We start from the raw sequence: 16,411 nt of genomic DNA, 5'->3' as shown, positions 1-16,411 counted from the left end.
TTCCGAGTCTAGACATGAACTAGGAATGATCTCATCCCTGTTATATATATACATTGTTTTCGATATTTGTGTACTTCAGGAACATGTCGCCGAGCAAAGCTGCCATTGGTGGAGGCTCTCCAAATCCGAAGTTTAAGAATGTAAAGCTTCGTACTACAACTCGAATTAGCATACGACCAGTATGGAGAAAGGACCTTTTTAACCCATTAACCATATTTCAAATTCTATACCTATGGACCCAAAGGACCCATATTTCTTACCTCCAAGTCTTGGAATCCCAAACTTGGATTATACCTGTCTTGACCTTATTCGTGGTCCGTATTATTCATTAACCATAGAATCCTTGGATTCCACTTTTGCAAAGATTCCTAATATAGAATATTTGGACTACCTACAAAAACCTTCAGTATTCGTACCGCACACAGAGAACTAAGGAGAAAATTTCCAGAAATAAAGTGAAGAAGAAACTTTTTTGTTGCATTTCATTTCTTTATTAGTCCTTATAAGGACATATTTATCTTTTAGTCCCTATGTGGACAAATTCTTGTTTAAAAGTCCCGTTTAGGACATCTATGTATTTTTTTTCCATTTAATGGAATGTTTTAATTTAAAGTTTCATTTGTCCTTATATGTATGAATATAACATATAAAATAAATCAAAATATCATTCCTTTTTGCAATTGATCTGCCATTGAATATTGAAAGAAAATCTTGAAGGTATAACCTAGCCTATATGTCATTTAGACGTGGCCTAGATGGTAAAACCTTTTTAAGATTTAAACCCTTGTTAACATCTGAAAACATGTTAGCACTCCTGGAAAATGTGATTCGATAAAAGCACACAAGTCATCCTTATATTGGGTTCTCCAATTTCTTATCTAGCCTAGTGATTTAGAAATCATGGCTCAAATCATCAGATAAGATGATCGTATCATAAACATCCCTTAGTGATGAAATGCCTACGGGCTATATCTATTGTCCTAAAAGACAAAAGACAGTTGTAGTCTTTGACTCTCTGTCAAGAAAGGTACTGGACTGTGTTCAAATCTTAATGCCTCGATCCTATAAGATCATGGCTTATAAATTCAAAACTGTCCTCGTGACAAGGCCTTTTGTGCCATTTCAATATCCTTAATAGTTTATAACTGGGATAAAATATAATAAAATTTTAAATAAACTAAATTAACCAATATGGCTTAAAATTTCCATGGTTAATGAATTGCCATAAATGACAATTCCATAATAGACTTCTGAATAAATCATTGTCAATATTTATGTAGCAATCAAGCTACATGGCTGGATCAGATGCGGTTAACAGCCACCCGAGGGAGAATAATGATACTACCAGAGTTAATATAGCTGGTGCAGAATTGCAGGCATTAATAGACAATGCCATTACTCGAGCTCTTGACAGACAGTATAATGAATCAAGTGGTACACGCACCAAGACCCAATCTGTACCTCATACAAAACCACCTTCCCAAACGCATGTATCTCATAAGGACGATTCTCATCACTCATCGAATCAGAGGAGTGTTCCGTCTAGACAGGTTATGCTTAATCAAGAGCCACGTGTTAAAACCTGTTCATATAAATATTTTTTCTCCTGCAAGCCCAGAGACTTCATAGGAGAAAAGGGAGCCATCGATTGCATGACGTGGCTCGATGAGATGGACACTGTTGTTGATATTAGTGGATATGCAGAGCAAGACATTTTGAAGTTTCTTTCACAATCTTTTAAAGGAGAAGAAGCTCTAGCTTGGTGGAGGTCACTAATCCAAGCTATAGGGAAGATCCCGTTGTACAACTTGACTTGGGATCAGTTTGTTACTCTTATCAAAGAAAATTTCTGTCCTCAACATGAAGTTGAGAAAATTGAGACTGATTTCTTGACATTAGCCATGAAGAACTTAGATTGTCAGGCATATCTTACAAGTTTCAATACCATGTCTCGATTGGTTCCTTACTTGATCACACCGGAACCAAATCGTATAGCTCGTTTTATTGGGGGTCTAGCCCCATAAATCAAGGCAAGTGTGAAAGCATCGAGACCTACCACGTTCTGGTCAGCGGCAGATCTGTCACTATCTCTCACACTTGATGTGGTTAGAAACAAGGCTGCCAAAGCTTCTAATGATGGAAAGCGTAAAAGGGAGGATGAGAATTCTCATCGCTCTGATAATAAGAAAAAGGGGAACTATGATCATAAGAAGAGTTCCGGGTTTAAGAAGGACAACCAGCAGTCGGGTGAAAAGACCAGGTGCAAAACCTGTAGGAAATACCACCTCGGGAAATGCAGATTTGAATCTCAGCCTCTACCTTGTGGGATCTGCAAGTCTAAGGAACATAAAACCTTGGATTGCAAGAAGGTGAAGGATGCAACCTGTTATGGTTGCAACGAGAAGGGGCATATCAAGACTAACTGCCCTAAGAATCAGAAGAAGCCTGAAGAGGCCAAGAAAGCAAACGCGTGAGTCTTCCAGATGAACACCCAGGAGGTAGTACAGAAAGATAACATCATAAAGGTACCTTTCCTTATCAATGATGTTTATGCGGGAATTTGTTTGATTCTAGCGCAGATAAGTCTATTATGGACAATAAATGTTGTAAATTATTGTATCCGCCTGTTAGGACTTTATACATATGACGCGAGGTAGAATTGGCCGATGATACTTTAGAGACTGCTTCAACAATTTTTAAATGGATGCTTTATATCCATTAGGAATCACTTTTTTCCAATATCCTTATGGCAAGCTTTCAAGCTATCCAAAAGCATCAATATGATCAAGAAAGATGTGACATTTTGATCCCCTGTCAAAAAGGTGATGGACTAGGTCCAAACCTTAAATGCCATTGATGGTCTTTTATGGCCTAGGCTAAATATAATTGATATATATTTAAATAACATTCATTAGGAATGTTTGTATTGTATTAGCCTGTATGGATTAATGATACCATGGTTAGTATATGTTGGACCATCAGGATGATGAATAGTTGTTTCCTGTGGTGTTAGGGACCAAGTCTCGAGTATGACAAACTCGGATAAGACAACCGTCAATCGCGCCATTGATGATGTGATACATGCTAATGATGCTACAATTGTGAACCTCAATATTAACAAATATGTTCTCCAAGCTATGATTGACGCAGCTGTAGGAAAGGCTGTGAAAAAGGTCGTGAAAAAGTTCAAAGAGCCCAATGCTACTTGCTCTAAATCCCATTTAAAACCGCACTTCCTTATTCACGAGAAGGATCTTGTTCATGCCGCCGATACAAATAATGAACTAAAAAGGAAAAGGGAGGAAGATAACTCCCAGACTTCTAAGAAAAAGGGTAAGCTTGAGCTCAATAAGAACCAACAAAAGTCCAAGAAGAAACCTGTATGCAAGACCTGCAAGAAGCGCCATCTGGGGAAGTGCAGGTTCGAATCAAAATCCTAATCGCAGCCTAGGGCTTGTGGGATCTGCAAATCAAGTGAGCATAAAACGTTGGATTGCAAGGACATAAAGAATGCAGTCTGTTTCGGCTGTGGTGAGAAAGGCCACATCAAGACTACAAGCCCAAAATTTGTCAAGGGAGGTACGGCTAAGGATAGAAAGCCTAAGAATGAAAGCGCTTAAACTCTCATGATGGATGCCAGAGGTAGTTCATATCAATAATGACATCAGGTACATTCCTTATCATTTATCAGTAATATAAATGCTAAGTGTTCTATTTTGATTCGGGTACCAATAAATCCTTCATAGATGATAAGTATAGCAAACTTTTAAAATTTTCCATAGGAACCGCAGAGATTAAGTGTAAGGTAAAACTTACAGACGAAAATCATAGGAACTATTTCTTCTGTTCCTGTTAGAAATCTTCAGTCGTAAAATTCTAGAGTACCCTCTCTCGAGATGAAATACGTCAGTGTATGTTAGTTTGATATCTCTTTGATTTCTATCAATTGTGAATATTAGACTGTATGATAAAGCGCCATATGAGGATTGGTGTATCTTAATATGTTCCATAGATTGCTTCCATGCCTGATCAGTATGGAGGTTTAATGCATGGAACCACAAAGATATCCCAATGGTCATGTTGTACTAAAGTCAGCTAATGGTATTCAAAGAAGATATCCAAAATGGAATTGTCCAAGTAAGTGTCTCTGATAAGGAATCTGTGGATTCGTAAAGTAAATGTGTCACTTATCTGACACAGGCAATGATAGATGAACCGGAGCCTGAGATTTGGAAAATCTATGTAATCTCCTTTTGTCTTGACTATCTTCTCCAAAAAAGTACCCTGTTTACCTCCGAAGACTAGTAGAGTTAAGATTAATACCTCGCTTAGAGTTGCATCTATTGAAAAGCCCCATATCGGTTAGTACCAACGAAATGGAATAACTAAGAGTCAATCAGAAAAGCTTTTAGATAGGATTTCATAAAAGCCTAAATCAAAATTCTGGGAGCTCCAGTATTATTAATTAAGAAAGACGGTTCATTATGCTTATGCATTGATTACCGCAACCCTACTTAGGCAACAATTAAGAATCGCCATCAGCTGCCCAGGATCGTCGATTTGTTCGACTAACTGCAAGGATTAGCTATTCCTTAAGATTGGTTTTAGGCAGTACTTGGAATAACCATCTCACCTTAAATAAGCTATTTTATAGCTAATAATCAATATATAAGTATCAAGGCTGCTCCTTTGGAGACCTTGTATAGATGGAACGTCAAGCATTTGTTTGATGGACGAGACTTTGGTAAGTCCAATTATCAGGATTTGAAATTACCTTGGAAACAACGAATAAGATTATACGAATTCATGGTCATCTGAAAGTTGCCAGTAATCGGCGGAAAATCAAGGATTAATGAAAGTCGCAACCCTCTTAAGTTCTTGTTAAGGAATAAGATTCAACAGAAAGTATCACCCTGGAAGGGTGTGGTGAAAATTTAATACAACGGGCTAGTTAAGCTCTGATATATAGAATCATTCGAGGAAATCGAATATATCAAGATTGGCAACCTATAAGCTAAAACTTACCTGAGGAGCTTGATGGAAATCAATGTGTTCCACACTTGTGATTTAAAGATATGGATAGACAATAAGTTAAGAGCATTGTCACATAATGATGTGCGGATTAATAAAAACTTATAGTTGGTGGTGAAATCAACATCGATTGAGGATCGACATGATTAGAAGCTCCAAAAGAATACATGTACCTATTATAAAGGTCATCTTGAGTGCTTGGAAAGGCTCCAGATATGCTGTGGGAGATTAAGTCCATTATAAGACAAAAAGTACTTCCATCTTTTGAGTAAATCTTGAGGTCGAGATTTCTTTTAAGGGGGTGAGGATGTAACACCTCGTAAAAATCACGTCCAATGATGTATTGACATGTGTAATAAACCCTAATAAAGTCAAACGTTGAATTTAAGGGACTAATTTTTTGAAAAATAAAACTTTGAATGAGAAAGGACTAAAAGTGTCAACGTGCTTAGTATAAGCCTTTGAATGACGTTACACGGTGTTCTTATTCACATATGAGCCACTTGTTAATCAAGAGTAGCCGTTTGCTTAATTAATTGAAAGTTTGCGCGATGAAGGGTTAAAAGCGTCAACATGTTAATTCTTACCTCTGAGTGACCTTTTAACAAACCGGGAGCTTCATGATATTTGATTATACTCTCGTGAATGCCAATTATTGGCCGTCTAAGGTTTTTATGCCTTTAAGTGACGTTACGCGCAACTTTGCAAGTTTAAGGGGTTAAAGCGTCAATATGTTTAATTATACCTCTGAATGACCTTTTTACGAACCCAAAGCATCGTGATGTTTAATAATACTCTCAAGAATGCCTAATATGGATTAGATAAGGCTTTGATGCTATTAAACCATGATATGCGCAAGTTTGTGCATTAGAGGGACTATTTGCGTCAAACTGCAAAAGTCTGTCGATTCGAACCTTCTAGAATATGATCATAAGTTAAACATGCCCTAAATATCCTTTCATAGCCTAGAAATAGGCTTAGAGGTGTTTGGTGCGCAAAAATAAACTTATTTGATCAACAGGAACTAAAAGCGTCAAAAAGTGCATAAGTTTGGATTTTAGCGCATATCTTACGTTCTGAATATATCCGGACATCCAAAAATTTATGTAATTGTTAAAATATTTTATTTTAGTGATTGGTTTGATAAAATTCCATTCGTCGCGTAATTTGGATTGTTTTTCGCGTCCGTTCGTGTTTCGTCTTAATTAGCCGAACAACGCAACCGTACGATCAAACGAACCAACATCCGACATATTTTTGAGCATGTTTTATGTTCCCTATGTTTAGGCATCATTGTAGAGCCTTGAAAATGGCTTGACGGGCCTTAAATGTGTCAGAAATGGCATTTAACAAGTGCATGGGCAAAACTGCATATGCAGCAAACTTAAGAGCTGGGCAGACCTCGGTCGCGGGCCGCGTAAGCCGGGCCTGAGGCCTACGCGGGCCGCCAGCGACCAGATCTGCAGATTTTTATTTTTTTTATTGATTTTCTTGGTTGTTCTCCACTTATATCAAACCTATGTGCACATATCTCGACTCTAGGGGCTGCCAACTGATTTTAAAGATGGTATTACACTTGTTTAAATCTAGTTAATCAACTCTAACACTTGGCAAGATCTTGGAGGTCCATGAAATCTATAAATAGGCCTCATCCTTCATTTGTTCAACTCAGTAATATCTTACAAGCTGCTCTTTCTCTCAAATCTAGAGGATCCTGATCAACTTGGGAACCTCATTCAGTCCTTTGGACCCTTTGTAAGTGCCCTCTTATGGCTAGTTTGTTTTATTTGGCGATTAAAGCCGAAAAGTCAAGCGTTTGCGATAAACGCTTTGACTTTTAAGCGATCGAGCAATTGTTCGCAACGAACATGGCTACGTGATCGTAATTAGGTAGGTATTAAACCCTCAAAAGGGCACCTCCTAATTACCACGTTCGCTTAGTTAATTGTCGGGTCAAAGTAATTAAAATAAAAGTCTAACGAGTCGGTTTTTAAATAAAATTCATAACTAATGATGTAAAGGCAATAAAATCAGTTTTGTCACTTTAATAACTTGGTAAATATTAATTGAACATGTCTAGGCATGTTCAACCCGACAATTCTAAGTTTAGGCTCGGTTCACAACCGAAAGTCGCAAAAGTTGACTTTTGCTTTGACTTTCAGTTCTTACCCGATTTAGCTTAGTTTAGATATGCCTTATAATTCCTTTAGGACCATATTTCATGTTAGTATAACCCTCTGAGATTATACTGTATGGTTCCTATTAAATTTGATTCATATGCATGTTTTCGTTAATTACTTAAAAGTTGACCATTATGCCCTTTTGATATTAAGACGAGATTTTTGAAAATGTGAGAGGACAGAAACCTTTATTATTGATTTATAAACATGTCCTAAAAATTTGACATCAGTTTGAGGTCTAAATTAGGAGATATACTCGATATCGTAAATTGAAGCCTTTTTTATTAATTAAACGGCATTTTTGGCATAAAACCTATTTAAACCCAAATTTTGACACCAAACCTTTTACCCGCTGATGTAATATAATATTTTGGGATTTTTGGAGATTTTTATTAATTTTTTAAATTGATCATAACATGGGGTTCTTGCTGTGATTCGGTAATTGACGGTTATACCCTTTTTACTAATAAAATGAGTTTTACATAACATTTTGATACCAAATCATTTTTCACTGATTTCATATGTTAAATAAAATATTTTAAGCCTTCTAGAATGATAAAAATTTTAGCTTTCCTTATATAACCTGAAAATCGCCTAAAACCGACTTTTTACGCTTTTTAAACACATAGTATGGGTTAAAACTATTTTTGACACATAAGACTTATTACCTACTGATGTTATAAGTAAATTTTTATACTTTAACAGTAAGTAAAAGTTTTGAACTCAGATTTCCAAATTTGACCATTAAAGCTTGTGTGAAATGACCAAAATGCCCCTACGATGCATAGTTTGGTTATAAATGATAAATTTCACATATATGCAATATCTTACTGATATAACCTGTAAAAATAAATATTTTTACTAATCATTTTAGACCAGAACCTCAGATTACTATTTAACCTCTTTTATAATCTTTAAAATGACCAAAATACCCCTACGGGGCTTAAATTGATTTTAAATCCGTTTTTGGCATAATGGAAGGTATCCTACTGATATCACAACATATTAAAAGCATATTAACTTGTGGAACTTGTTCATGACTCATTTGGTTACCCGTTATGCACTTTTCGCATTCGGTACGGTTTATGTAACAATTTTGCAAAACTAACCGAAACGGGTCAAACCTTATCATTTTACGTCAAAATCCAGAATGTGTTTAGTTTACCCATATTATACAAGTCTTCATACTTGTCGGGTCTAAATCACATTCTAATCTGGTCTTCGCTTAATCTTGCGTTTCGAACCGTAAACCTTTCCTTAAAACTAACCGGTCTAAGTTACAACTTAAATAAGACTCGTTAGGAATCTAATAGGTTAATAAAACCTTCGTTCCAGATTGAGAGCCCCAGTAGAGGTACTTGTGCTTGCTGATTTGAATATACGGCTGAGAATAATATTACATTTTAGCTCAGGAAAATACTTTTCACTTATTTTCCCTATACGGGCTTGGGATACGGTATTATAATAATACCACTTGGTCGGGTATTGAATGTTTAATTGATTAGTGGTTAAATTATTGAGGTAACCCGTTTTAATCTGTCTTGTTTGAAACAAAGCCTTTGGGGGTTAATGACCATGTCCCGGATATCCTTGGCATCATTTATTAAGAAATGACCACGTCTTAAGCACGGGGTGTAGGCATACACCTGACAGTTGCGTAGGAAAAACGATATCTCACTCTCTTGTGGGCCTATACTTGTAGTGTGTCTGTTAATCTTGACTCGGTTTCTATATCGGGCCCGGAATGTATAACGAACATATAAATCTGTATACAAGATTATTTTTATATAATTGTCCCAAGTTATAAAAGGATATTTGTGCCTTGTGCATTTAAATCAATTTTCATAAATGTTTTCAAAAGAGTCAGTTAATTGTATTTACTAGTGTAAACTGACGTATTTTCCAAAAAAGATTAAGTGACAGGTACTGTACGTAATTGGCTGGGAGCTCAGGGCGCTAATAAGGAATCTTGCAAGTTCTAAAACGTCTAAAGTCTGTTGAACAGTGTTTATTTTTCTGTTTTAAAGATCCGCCTGTGGATTCATATACAACTGTTGTGTAATACTTTATTATACTTTTGAATCGGTTTGTATTATTATTAGTTTAGACTTCCGCTGTGCATTGAACTTTGATTATTAGACTTTGATGATATCAACTACGTCACGATACTCCCTACCGGGCCCACCGGTAATACGTGGAAATATCGGGGTGTGACAATATCGTATCCATATTACGGGGATTATGACTTCAAACTACAAAACATTGACAACAATCTTTAATCATAACTTTTGTAAGTAGTTGTGTTTATAAAACTCGCTTACTAAAAAAATTAGTAACAAAATCTCCTTACAAGTTCTAACACTAATAATAACATTGTTGTTAATATTGATATAACATGATTAAGGTGTTGTTTGTTTTTTCAGAGGTAAAACATCTGCAGTCTGCGGACCACATCTGCAGACATATGTAGCAGAAGAGGTGTACCAAAATTCTGAAGTCTGCAAGAAGAAGACTGTTTGTTTTTTAACTTCTGCAAGGTGCTGAATGGACTAAATAAACTGATTTATTAACATCTAGAACATCTTATCAAAACAATTTATCACAAAAAATGGACTAAATTCAGAATAAAAACACCAAAAATTTCACAACAAACAATGGACTTAAATGGAGTACACTGAAGAACCATTTTTATCATTCAAGATATCTAATTAAGAACTAACATCATAAAAACAATCAAGAACAAACAATGGACTAAATGGAGTACATACCTGTGATTGAAGAAGAATCCGGCGGCTGGGCTGAGGTGGTTGAGAGCGGCCAGCGGCGGAAGTCAGAATTAAATTTTCTTTTTATATTCATTATTGTATGTCAGTTGCATTTTTAAATGATCAATATACAACAAACTTAAAGAATGATTCTCGATTACTTCTTTCACTACTTTAAATGATATCTAAAGGGTTTGACAAATAAATATTTATTTTTATAAACATAATTTATAGAAACCTAATCGTGTTACAGATAACACAAATTAACACAAATTAAAATCAATAAAACAAATCAATAAAATCATACAAACAGATAACATAAACTAAAATCAATAAAACGCCTGAAAATTCAACAATAATTAAACAAAATTAATTATAGAAACCTAATTGTTTTCTAGAAGATTATGATCAAATTTAAACCTGATCGAATAAAAAACACATAGTCGATTACAAAATAATACAAAAAACGAAACACACAACGAGAATAAACAAATTAAACTCAACAAAATGCGTGAAATTAAACAAAATGAGAGATAGAACAAGATATGTTGAATAAACTCACCAAACAAATCTGAGATAAACAAACAGATGTAACTTGTGGTGAGATTTGAGCTTCGTGTTGCTACTCAAGTGGAACACGAAGCTCAAATCTATAACACGAAGCTCAAATCTCACCACAAGTTACACCTGTTTGTTTATCTCAGATCTGTTTGGTGAGTTTATTCAACATTTCTCGTTCTATCTCTCATTTTGTTTAATTTCACGCATTTTGTTGAGTTTAATTTGTTTATTCTCCTTGTGTGTTTCGTTTTTTATATTATTTTGTAATAGATTATGTGTTTTTTGTTCGATTAGGTTTAAATTTGATCATAATCTTCTAGAACACGATTAGGTTTCTGTAACTAATTTTGTTTAATTATTGTTGAATTTTTAGGCGTTTTATTGATTTTAATTTGTGTTATCTGTTTGTGTGATTTTATTGATTTTAATTTGTGTTATTTGTAACATGATTAGGTTTCTGTAAAATATGTTTACAAAAATAAATATTTATTTGTTAAATCCTTTAGATATCAGTTAAAGTAGTGAAAGAAGTAATCGAGAATCATTCTATAAGTTTGTTGTATATTGATCGTTTAAAAATGCAACTGACATACAATAATACAATAATGAATATAAAAAGAAAAATTTAATTCTGACTTTCGCCACTGGCCGCTCTCAACCACCTTAGCCCAGCCGCCGGATTCTTCTTCAATCACAGGTATTACTCCATTTAGTCCATTGTTTGTTCTTGATTGTTTTTATGATGTTAGTTCTTAATTAGATATCTTAAATGATAAAAATGGTTCTTGATTGTACTCCATTTTAGTCCATTGTTTGTTATGAAATTTTTGGTGTTTTTATTCTGATTTTAGTCCATTTTTTTGTGATAAATTGTTTTGATAAGATGTTCTAGATGTTAATAAATCAGTTTATTTAGTCCGTTCAGCAGCTTGCAGAAGCTAAAAAAACAAACAGTCTTCTTCTTGCATGCCGCAGAGGTTTGGTCCACGTCTTCTGCTATAGATGTCTACAGATGTGGTCCGCAAACTATAGACGTTTTACCTCTGAAAAAACAAAGAGCACCTTAAATTAATTGGGTAGTTATGCTCATAATTTAAAAGATAAACGAGAGATAAACATCATTTTTTTTGCTTAAACGTAGTTGATATATAATAATTTGTATTTTTGCCTGCATATTTATATTTTTCAAAGTTTTACTATGAAACAAATAAAATAAAATTTTGAGTTATACGGGTAGCTTTACTTCAACTCAAGAAAACTTGTGTCTTGCTCATTAGATTCTAGCGTTTCTATCAGTTTCTACTTGTTACCTTATATGTTTATAGAAAGCAGTAAGTTACTTTTCAAACAATGACTGAGCCCTTGAAGTAACATGTCTATGAACAAATCTTGTACAAACAGTGCTAACTATAAGAACCGTAAGAATAGATCTGAGCCATTGATAGTTTAAATCAATGATTGGAGTTGATTAAAAAAAAACCTTATAAATAATAATTAGTTTTAACAAGTTTGGGGTAATTTCGTAAAATTGTTAATTTATATTAAATAATAAGATCTATTGTTGTTAGGATCGGAGGCTCTCATGATTGTGTTGTTTGTAATAGATGAACAATGAATGAACATGATTCAATGATTTATGCAGCGGAAATGAACACAAACTTTGTAAACACAATCAAAGAGGAAAATAGTTTTGATAAACACATGTTTCCCATTAGTCGAAAGATCACAAATCAGATCAAAAGACTACAATGCATGCTTACAAACTAAACTCCCCCTCAACCTGATGCTCCCTGGTTGATTGCACAAGATGAAAGGATTGGATATGAGGGGATGAACTCACTCAGTCAAATCAAATGTAACAGTACAGGGTACTGCTCCATTTATAGGCAAATCAAACCACTGAAGCATCTTAGCTGACGTCACCATGAAAGTGACATCTAACAACCTAACAACCTTTAACCACTGATCTTATACAAATACTGCTAACTTAACCACTGATACTATACAATATAAGTGACAAACTAAACTACTGCTTCTTCCTTCCATTGTTGTATGTCAAGCACTGATGTTTGACAATCAATGCTTTCCTCAAAGTTGACCAGTCCTTGAGTGGGCAGTTCTTTAATCAACAGCAGTACTTAGATAGCATCAGTAGATTGAACCAGCAGTGTTTAATCCTTAACAGTCTTCAGAGCTTCATCGGCAGTTTGAAAGACCACAGCTGTTGTATACGAACAGTGGATAGAGGACATCAGATGTTATAAACACTTTCAAGGGGAAAGCCTGGTGTAAACAGCTGCTTATGATGAATCCACTGTTGTGAACCAGTTTTGGCTCTAATTATCTGTTCCTCTGATAGGGTTCAATCCCAACAATCTCCCCTGGAACAGATAATGCCAAAACCCTTCATTATTCTGTATCTTTATTGTCTCATCAGAAGTTCCCTAACTTGTCCTTTGAATTGCAGTTCAAAATCCTTAGAACTTGTATCATCCTCATCCCTACACAGTATAAGCTCAAGGAAATCTTGTAGATCTTCAACACTCAGGCCCAGTGCTTGTTCCCTTGATATGTACTTTACTTCTCCATTGGATCTGATCAGTGTTAATACATGGATCTTTTGATCAGACATCCATTTTAGTATTTTTGAACCCAATGGGTTTCTTGGGAGAGGTTTATTTACTGATGAGTTGGGAGATTGTGGCCTTGTGAAAATTTGTTGACCAGTACTCTGACCTTTTGCTGGTTCAGAATTTTCAGCTGACATTTGTTTGAAAGCCAATTTTATGATGTCATTTGCTGCAGCTATGTCTTCTGCAGTTTCTTTTTCAATCTGCTCTTGTCTCTTTCTTTGGTCTAACTCAATGACTGAGACATCTGCTGATGTGATCAGTGGTTTATGAGTATTGATCTGTTTTGGCTCTTTGTATTCAGACTTCTGTGGTAAACTAGGATCTGTCATCCTTCTTTTCTTTAACCTTTCATAAGCCTCATCTGTGTATTGCCTAGTCCATTTTGCTATGGCTTTGGCAGATCCAACCTTTGCATCCACCGGCTCTTGTTTCTTCCTCTTGTATTCTGAGGTAAGTTTATCAATGGCCTTTTTGTATTTGCTCCAATTTGGAGCTGTCCTTTTCTTATTTGGATCATTCTTGATTCTCTTAATTTTGTTTACCTCATGCTTTAGTGTAATGAGTGGCCATTCACCGAATTGTTCTTCTTTGGCTAGATAAAACTTTTCTTTCATGATGAATGCAAGATAATCCTTTCTCATTTCCTTTTGTAGGGCAGCATCAGGTGGCATATTTGACATATCTTTGCTCAGGTCTCTTGCATAATCTTCCATTTGTTTGACCTTAGTGAGTAAAAATTCCATTCTCTCAGAAATGGCTTTATCACCTTGATCTTTACATTCAATTCTAGCTCTTATATCTGCTTGCCTGGCTTTGAGTTTTAGATACTCATCCATATTTACTGGATTCCTGAAGCCCATGAGAGAAGGAAATCTTCTTTTTGAAGGATCATCCACCGTATAAAATTGTCTCATCTCATCCTTTACAACTTTCAATTCCAGTGGATAACTTTCAGCAATGGATACAATATTTGCAGGGTTTATTGGTTTGGCTAGAGTTGGTGGAGTAGATGGTTGTGGCTTGATAACATTGTAGGGTGTGGAGGATAAAGGAATAGGTGCTGGTATCTCATCATTATTCTTCTGAAATTTCCTTTTCCTTGTGTAAAGCATTTTTAGTGAAAGGGGTTTTGGTTGTGATGGGACACTGGGTTGTATGGTGCTTGTAGAAATGGTGAGAGCAGTTGTAGATGGCTGGCTAACAGCTGTTGAAACAACTGGTGTTTCAACCTCTGTTGTCATTACAACTACTGATGTGTCAGTAGATGTCTTCTGCTTTTCAGCAGGTGGTGATTTGATGGGTGGTGATGTAGTTGAAGTGATTTTAGGTGATGGTGGTAGGGCAGTGGTTGTGGTGTGTGTTGAGATGATGGTTTTTGTTTTAACAGCTGCTGAAGCTACTGATGTACCAACAGTTGTTGATACAACAAGAGTTACAACAGCTGTTTGGGTAGAGGTTTGATGCTTGGAGCCTTTTGGAGGTGGTTTGGAAGCATGCTTTGTAGGTCTGGATGGTGTGGATTTGGGTTGCCTCACTTGTCTAGTGGGCTTCTTCTTTTCTTCCGTAGGATTTTCACCATCCTTTGGCTCAGAAGTACCCTGTGCATTCAGCTCCACATAAGCTCTTTTCTCCTGTTCCCACTTGGCTTTATCCTTAGCCTCTCTATCCCTTTTAACACTTGCTTTTGCTTCTGTAAGTGCATTTGTGGTAACATCAATTTTCTTACTACCATCTGGCAAGGGAATCTTTTTAGTCATGGCATCTTTTTCTGATTCAACATAAAGACCATCATCTATTCCCTTCTTCTTCTTCCACTCCTTAATTTTCTCCCCCTTTTTGGCATTATCTGGGGGTAGTTGATCAATGAAGAGAACAGTGGGAGGAGCAGTGCCAGTGGTATTCAGGATGTGGGCCTTTATAGCCTTGATGTCTGCTTGAGTGTTTCTAAACCTTGACTCCATCATGTTTCTCAGCTCTTGTACATATATTGCATGTTTCTGATCTGTCATTTGTCTTTGTTTTTGGAGCAGGGGTTGAAATAAATTCCATAACTCATTTGCAGCAGGTGCAGGTTGTGCAGGTGCTTGAGCTGGAACAACAGTGGGTTGCACTTTTTAAGTTTTTAACAATTGTTGCACCATATCTTTTATTTCAGCGACAGATGTTTCAAGGTTGTCAATTTTACCCATCAATTCCTGATATTTTAAATCATCACCCAATTTAATGGGATCATCTGATTCCCCACCATCAGTGGTTGTATCAATGTGTGATTTAGGGAAGGAATTCCAAAAGTCATTCATTGATGCCCCTTGTTCTTGGTACTGGGGTCTTCTTCCTTCAACACTTGATAGCCTTTTGAAAGTACCAGTGGTCATAACAAACTCGTTGGTGGTTATCAGAGGTGCTATATAAGGAATTGCCTTCAAGGGAGTCTGATTGTTGAAACAACTGGCCAAATGTAGATCTGTTGATCCAACACTTGTAGTTGGTGCTCCACTTGAACTACTATCAGGAATTACTTGTAACTCCTGCAGTGTAACCTCCTCAATTGTTGCTGGGATAGCAGAGGTATAAGCATCAGACCCAGTCACTTGTGGGAGTGTACTCTCAGTAATAGGTGATTGAGAGGAACTGGTTTGTGTCTGAACTATAGCACACTACAAGAAAACTGGGTTTTTAGTACACGCAAAAGCGTCCTAAAATGCTATTTTATAGGACCTTTCATTTAATAGGAGCAACGGTAAAAGCGTTTCATGTAAAGGGGGGTCGTAATAAGTCCCGAAACTAAAAAAGCATCCTAACATCTCAAATAAGATTATGAAACCAATTTTATGGTCGCGTAATATGTCTTTGAACAACCAAAATAGTGTCCTAATAAAAACATATTAGGACACTTTTATGATGTTCTAACATGTGCTTACATACTTTTAATCTTTAGATACACTTACAAGCGTCCTTAGAAATTAATTGATATGACCCTTATGATGTAACATTATAGCTAATTTAGTACCAAGAAAAGGGTCCTAATATACCAAATAAGATTATGAAACCAATTTTATGGTCGCATAATATGTCTATAGACAACTTAGATAGCGTCCTAAAAAGAACATACTAGGACACTTTTACAATGTTCTAATATGTGATTATCTACTTTTAATCTTTTGATACACATACAAGCGTCCTTAAAAATTAATTTATAGGACCCTTATGATGTAACGTTATAGCTACTTTAATATCAAGA

The sequence above is a fragment of the Helianthus annuus genome, chromosome 13, assembly GCF_002127325.2.
Source record: "Helianthus annuus cultivar XRQ/B chromosome 13, HanXRQr2.0-SUNRISE, whole genome shotgun sequence".
Taxonomy (NCBI): Eukaryota; Viridiplantae; Streptophyta; class Magnoliopsida; order Asterales; family Asteraceae; genus Helianthus; species Helianthus annuus.
The sequence above is the reverse complement of the archived record's forward strand: the minus strand, read 5'-3'. Positions refer to the sequence as shown.